This window comes from Poecilia latipinna, unplaced genomic scaffold (genome assembly GCF_001443285.1).
Source record: "Poecilia latipinna isolate Pla-1442-1.1 unplaced genomic scaffold, P_latipinna-1.0 Scaffold227, whole genome shotgun sequence".
In the NCBI taxonomy this organism is placed as follows: Eukaryota; Metazoa; Chordata; class Actinopteri; order Cyprinodontiformes; family Poeciliidae; genus Poecilia; species Poecilia latipinna.
This window is the reverse complement of record NW_015112843.1, coordinates 149,345-157,174: the sequence shown is the minus strand read 5'-3', so window position 1 is coordinate 157,174 and position 7,830 is coordinate 149,345. Positions and strand designations below refer to the sequence as shown.

Below are 7,830 nucleotides of genomic sequence, written 5' to 3'. Positions count from 1 at the left end.
AAACCCTTTAAAAACCCAAAGTTTTGCTTTAAAAACGGGGCACTTTTTGCCAATTTGGGGTTTTTTTTTTTTTTTTTTTTTTTTCAGTTTTTGTCTTTACTAATATCTATTCTAATTATGTGCCGTTTTCAATTGAGGTATGTCCAGACTTAGAAGAAATATCCTAAATTAAATTATTTAAATTAGTTTGGCATTGATTTTTACCCTTAACCAACTGAAAATCTGCTCTCTAAAATATACAACATATCTAAAAAAAATCAGAAGAACAAATATGTTCACTTATTGAATGAAGAGGAACTAAACTTGATTTAATTCACACATATGTGTGTTTTGGACATAATTGCAGTCAAAAAGTAACACAGATAAAGGCAGAGAGCAGAATTCATGCCTCCATTAACTACAATTATTATACAATTAATACAGTTATTGATGTATAAATTTCTAATTTAATACATTGTTTATAATTAATTATAATCATACTGCCCCCACCATGCCTGTCATTATGATGCAGTTTTTCTAAAATGGTATTGACTACATAAGTATTAGAACTTGCAGTTTTTTCTCCAAAGGACACAATTTTGCCCAGTTTCTTACTTAATCCTGAATCAACTAAACTGACCTCAACTACTAGCTAATTAATGTACACCCATCTAACCAAAACAACAACCTAAAGCTACATAAACTGTGACAACAAAGAACTGAATGAGAAAAATCACCACTGTTGTTCGTCTGCCAAACCCTTTGGCCGTGACTCCATATCACCCTTTTTTTTTTTGCCTCTCGCTCAAGATCTTTGATGTTGTGTTTAAGGTTTTAGATATTCAAGATGTTGCACCGGTTACTGCGCAACAAAGATGTTCAGTAATTCATACTAATCTTTTTCGTACATCTGTTGGGCATTGCTGACAGCTCAGTTTTTAGTTTTGCTGAGCCTGTACAGTTTGCTTTGAAAATCTTGTTTGCAATTTTATGTTCTCCATAAGCCTCTATTTGCTTACAAAATCATCCAGAATAGTAATAAAGATACATACCACATAGCTGTGCATGTGACCTTTATATCTAGTATTGATATTTAGAAAATTTCTCACTTATAAGATATCCTCACATTTAAATGCCATCTACACACAAAAAGACACATATGTATAAAAAATTAATTTCTTCTGGACTGCAGAAACTATTCCACTTCTCTTACGACTTCAGTAGAAATGTCTTTTTTTTTTTTGCCAGGCTGATGTAATCCACAGAAACGCCGTTGTTCATGTTCTGATTCCGGGTTGAGGTCCAGAGAACTGCAAGAAAGGTGAGAACATGTTTCTGTTTGTGAGGCTCGCCCTGCACTCTGAGCTTCCTCTGTATTTAATGAGCATCGCTGCAGTTTTTCCTCACAGTTGCTGCAGCTTCAACCCAGTCTGCTAAATTATTACCTAAGCTATGCTGATGGCATTTTTTGATGACATTGCAATAGCTACAAATAAATTTATGTTAAAGGTTTTAGTTGAAAGATACTTAGCTTTAGCTTAAAAATACTTAAATTATTTTCTATTCTCTATTTTTTCAAAAAAAAATCTAAAAAAATAAATCAAATAATAATGTGCAGAGCTAAAGCTTCAACACTGAAGTTTTCCTCTTTCCAGATTTCTTCTGGTTTTGCTTTTTCATAACACCTACATGTTTCCAATCATCGCATAAATTTTAATATAAGACTGATAAAATGTTTTTAAGTATTAGATTCTTTGATTTCATTCATTAGGTGAAGATCTACAAACCTGTAGAATCGAGAACCGAATCAAATCAGATTAACTCAGTAAAACAATTAACATAATGAGCCACCATAACATATACAAAACTATTTATATTTAAAATATTGGAACAATAACGATGTTGTCCCTCTGAACTTTACAGACCTGCAAGCAAAACAATCATTTTAAACCCACGTGCTCAGTTTTCATCCAGAAGTCTTAATTTACATTTCTGTGCAATTCAAGGACAGAACGATTTGAAATCTTAAGATGATGAATGAATCAATTGAATTTTTTTAATTAAAATGGTGTATTTTTTCTCTAAATGGTGAAAGAATCAGAAAGAAACTCATTTTGCTCTGAAAGGGTTCTTCTTATTTTTCACCAGAACTTGTCAAGTCAAACTGAATGCATGTGGCCATAATTCACTGATGTAGAAATCATTTAAGCCCTTTAAGTCGTTTGTTACATGCCATCTGCACAATTTCCAGGGGTGACGGCACATGGAGTCTGTGTGCAGAATTTGTAGCTACAGTATAATTAGACCCTGAACAGGTGTTTCCAAGCACACTAAAACCTTCAATCCAGCCCCAGGAGTAGCAGCAAACACAAGCAGGATAGAAGCCCATAATTTTAGCATACTGTATCCCTGGGTTGTTAGGAGTTTCACAACATCTGGAAAAGTTTGAGAAAGAAAGAAAATCTGAAACTTGTGCCACTAACAAAGAAAATTATATATTATTAGACTGTTAATCATTATATTACTGCACATAAATTATGTAGGAAGGGGAGGAAAGTGCAGATTTCTGGATGCGGTCATCTGTGGAAACAACAACGGATCCATTACAACAAGCTCATAAAACAGAAAACAAAGATTTCCAAAAGTGGGAAATGATTACACTTGTGCTCGTTTTGAGGTTGCTGGGCCCTGGGGAATGCCCTTCCTGTGGGTGTGACAGCGTATGAGACTAAAGTTTAGCAGGAAAACTGCAGAAATCTGTATCAACAGGCAGCAGAAAATGTGCAACATCCTCTGCGTTTGCAGGTGGTTGACATTTAACTCTCATTATAAACCAGCACCAAGGAACACCAGCTGCATTTTCCTACAGTGAATTTAGTGCCATTAGAAATTCACTCTGTGTAAAAAATTAAGAGGTTCTGTTCACAAGTTTGGGACTTATTTTGAAAACATAATTTGTTTAATTTCATGTTACTTAAAACAAAATATTTAAGGGTTAATTCTATTGTCAGCAACACATATTAAAAATAAAAATCACATTTTGTCAAACGTTGGCTTTTACATACCACAGCTTCATTTCATTGCTATGTTACAGTCTTCTCTGGAGTCATAATAGTTTTTAACCATCTCTTCTGTGAGGAGAAAGTTATACGTCTTTGCAAAGTGCAGGACTGTACAAGTGACTCATCAAGTCTTTACATTTTGTCTGCACAGAGCCAGGCTATTTTGTGTTACTTTAAATTAAAATAGTCTCGGTTGATGGGCTTTTATGCCTATATATCTGTTTTCGGTGAATGTTTCTTTTTTTGTTCTGCCATCAAATGTTGGCTTGTATATCATGAAAGGATTCAAAGTAGAGAAATCAGGGTGTGACGGGCAGAGACGGGCAGTAACTGGTTACACACTTGAGTATATTTCTAGGAGCTGTTGCACTGCATCCTACATTTTTCTCTTATTTTAGTGAGATTATTTTAAAGTAATGCTACTTTTACTTGAATGTGACATCTGGCTGCTCAGTGAGTTATTTCACTCACTGAAGACCAACCACAAGTTAACCAAGCAATGCAACAGATACACACACCATGTTTGTACTCGCACTCCTGTTTATCTCTGAACTCTGCTGTATATTACTTACTTACTTTAAATGTCAATTTCTGAAACTCTGATAGTTGTGAACAGAAGTGGGTGGCAACTATTTACATTTACTCAGTTATAGTTCTTTGTCGGGAAAATGTATTTTTAACGGTAGTTTTACCAGATCATGGTTTTACTTTTACATTAGTAGCATTATTATGAAGTATTTCTACTCTTTCCCTTGTGTTATTATTCCATTAATAAAATACACATTGCCCAACTTTATGTAGAATCATAAAGTTGGGCAATATGTGTGTCAAACATTATTGCCTTAGACCAATTATAAGGAAATGATGAACGAGAATAGTTGGTAACTCTATTCTGTATATTTGTAGGTTGTGTGTCTTCTTTGTGTGTGCTCCTTTTTTCTAACATGTTATTTAAAAAACAAAACAAAACCAAATTGGACAGAACCAGACAGAAAACAGTATGTTAAGTCTAATTACAGCCTCAAAAGAGACTAAACAGAGACTTCAGTTTGTTTTGTTTTTTTACACACATTGTAAAACCAGAGTTGTCATTGTTTTCTTGCAGTTTCTGTCTCATTTATGGGGGTAAAAGGACATTCTAATCTCCTTATATTGGCCCATCCAGATCTGAGACATTTTCCAGAAATTAATTAATGTGAAAAGACAACAAAGCAGGAAATATATAAGCTGCTGTCACTATTTCCATCTGGCCACATATGATGATTTAAGAAATTAATGTTGGCCGCATCTGAGCATGAGAAAGTGAAATGAAGTCCTGTCATGTTTGTAATGTAGATGTGCCACTTCTTATGCACTTCCAATCTGAATACGGCATGCATATTGGGATTAATGGTGTGGAATTCACAGTGTCCAGGCACTTAACTTTTTTTATGTCGTCTCGTTTAATTTTTTATTTTTATTTTTTTCACATCAAAGGATCAACTGATAAGCTAATAATGAAATTTAAATACTAAAAGTATGTATAGTTAGACAGTTGTTAGTCAAATTATTCAGACAGGACATTTTGGCAGTTTCACTTTTAATTTCAAGCATCCAGCATGTCGATTAAGGGTGCGTTTACACCAGCTCTGTTTGATCCGCTTTAATCAAACTAGACTAGAACGTTTGTTTGGGAGGTGTGAATCGAAAACCAAACTAAAAACGTAATTTAGCTTATGTATGTAGCGCTAGCTGGAGAAATGGATCGTGGCTATTTCTCCATAAGACGAGGGTAGAAGGTGTGTCAACAATGGCACAGACGTTTAGTGAATGTGATATGTGAGGGATAATGTAGCAGATTTTATTCCATATGTCCAAAAAAGTACTTTTCCATCTTGTCTGTCCACATCCATAAAACGAAAAACAAACACACAGATGTGTTTAACCAACTCTTCTGTGAGGAGAAGGTTGCACTTTAACAATAAAGTCTTCAATAAGGCACAACACCTAAAATAAAACACATAATGCAAAATATTATTCAGTTCAATGTTGATTAGTTTCTGCGGTACGAGGAGTTTGCTTTTCACATGGGGACAAGAGAAACATTTCTCTCTAGCAAGCAAAATGAACACTGACAGTTTGTCAGATGCAGCCTTCATGTCACCAATGAAATATTTATGAACCTAATTATCTGCAGTAAAGGACAGTATAACAAACAATGCACCCATTGATTAAACTTTTCATTATGCTTACCATGTTTATTGTCAGGATTGTTGCTGATACATTCAACATAAAGAACCACTGCTTAGTTTCCAGGGGCTTAAATATATTATAAAACTCACAAGGAACAGATTGTAAGGGAGTTGAGCTTGGAGTTTCCTAAAAGGTGAAATATATTCAGGACAGCATAGTTGTTAGTGTAATTAGTTGCTGGTTCAAATAAGGGTTTATTTTCTTTTTATACATTTTTTTATTATTATTTAAAACACTGTCAAACCCCAATCACCTTTGGGATGTTGTGGAACCAGGGAATTAAATGTTTCCAGTATATATGTTTTCCAATGTCCAGATCAATGGATTATGGATTCATGGAACAACAAATATAAAGACAACAAAGCAAAAATGTTGTAATATTTCCATTTTGACATGAGTTCCTTGAGGAACCAAGCTCAATTTAATTCAGCAGGGTACAGTTGGCCGAATTAACCTGTTGGTCTCAGGTTGTCATTCACAATGACAGGGGTGTCAAACTCCAGGCCTCAAGGGCCGCTGTCCTGCAGTGTTTAGATGTGCCACAGGTAAAAAACTGGAATGAAATGGCTTAATTACCTCCTCCCTGTGTAGATTGGTTCTCCTGAGCCTTGCTAATGACCTAATTATTCTTTTCAGGTGTGGTGCAGCAGAGGCACATCTAAAAGTTGCAGGACAGAGGCCCTTGAGGACTGGAGTTTGACACCCCAAATTTGGATCCTCTAGTGACAGACAGGTTAAATATCGGCAAAGGTAATGCGGTTGGTTCTCCAGACAAATTTCTGTTTTGTGTTCTGGGTTTTTGAGTTCAGTGGGCTGTTCTCTCGAGCACAGACACCGGGATGCTTTTTATTTTTACATCCTTATAAGTAAAATATCAGACTCACACGATTGCCGACATGTTTGGAGCACGTTTTATGTGATTTTTTTTCACATAAAACTCCAAGAATATCAAGTTACTGTTGGGTTTCTTAATTGTTTTGGTGCCAGTGCTGTGCATGCACTTTAAAGTAGCTTATTTCCTCTAGTTAGATGCATTTTATATTGCATGAGAGTAATTTAATTGCACAAGTGAAAGTGACAAATTGTTATTTTATGGTAAGAAAACTGCCACAAGTTTGTCTTTCATCCTTGTAACTTGCATAAATAGCTGATGCAATTCTTATTTTGGTCAAAATTAATGAACATCAACATTACATACACAAAGATCATTTGTTTCTCTTAAATTAATCAAGAAGAGACATCAAATCTCTAAATCTGTTTCTTCCAAAAGAGTGAATTGATATTTCATCCAGTAAAACATCAGCAATTGTACCATTTTAAGTTTAAAGATGCTAATAAGCATCTTCGAGAGAGAGAGAAGCACAATCCAGCAAAGTTATTTTCCACAGAGCTGCTGTAGCCTGGATATTTCATAACATACAGTAAATGAGGCCAAACCGCCAAAGCCATTTACGGCTGTGACTGAGGAAGAACCGAGGCGCATTATGCACCTGATTGTTCAGATTAATGAACATTTAAAATCGCTTTATGAATAATATGTGGGCCAGGGAGGATTGAGAAGTCGTGTCCATGAGACAGTAAACTGTCACCCCGAATGAGCCTCGCACCAAGCACATCCACGTTGCTCCCGCCGAGGGGTCTGCGTCGAATCTGTGTCACACATGGTGTGAAACCGAGGCTGTTTGAAGCGAGGCCTCGGGACAGGGATCACACTCCGGCATGAATGGGGTTTTATACAAGAGGGGCGGGGAACGCTGAAGGTTTCAAGGCCAGTAAAGAGATTTCCTGCTGAGGAAACAGAAGAGCTCTGACGCCCAGGAGCTAATCACTGAGCGCTAATGGATTCAATCTGCCCTGACTGACAATTCCCCATCCGAACATGACAGACTCCTCCTCAGTTCACTTCAATTCAGCCAACTGGAACAGACATCCTGCATTTGAACATTTCTAACAAACATTACGTCCTAGAGCGTTGTTGCCGAGTGCAAAGTTTTATCAGACTCTTTCGAAATATCAGTACTTGTAGATTTAAGCCCAGAAGTTTCTAAAAATTTAATTTTGTGCACTTGAATTCTTTAAAAATGATCTTTTTCTAACCAAATCTCAGGAGTCTCGTTGCACAACGAGAAGCTGATGCAATCAGAACAAAGATTTTGCTTTCTGGCCGCCCACGTTCCAGCAGAGACCGGACTGAAGCTTTTCATCCAGCTGCACAGGAATCCTGGATGCACACTGCAAAAATAGACTGAAGTATCAGCCATTTTAAATAATTTAAGCTTGTTGCGGCTGTTATTGACTTGAGAAAAATATGAGCTTTCATTTTACTTTTTCATTCCCATGAAACTGCTGTTATGATTAGGGTAGGACCCCCCCTCGCCCCCCCCCCACACACACACACTTTTATTTGTGACACAAGGGACTCTCTGGATGTGACATTATTCTCTTCTCAGGTCATGCACAAGGTAACCTCCAGTATATTGTGTTTTTGCAGCAGAATAACTTTGCTTTTTCTGCAGACGCAAGATTAAAACCATAAAGAGACAGAGAACTCTTTGGT

At 36.3% G+C, this 7,830-nt stretch overlaps 1 long non-coding RNA gene across 1 annotated transcript in view; it reads left to right on the top strand.

The window, feature by feature from the left end:
• Nucleotides 1–7,830, top strand: part of LOC106947171 (uncharacterized) — a 33,784-nt gene that overhangs the window by 19,997 nt on the left and 5,957 nt on the right. Inside the window, exon 2 of the long non-coding RNA XR_001424926.1 lies at nt 1,228–1,300. This is a non-coding gene — a long non-coding RNA (uncharacterized LOC106947171). The remainder of the gene's footprint in view (nt 1–1,227; nt 1,301–7,830) is intronic.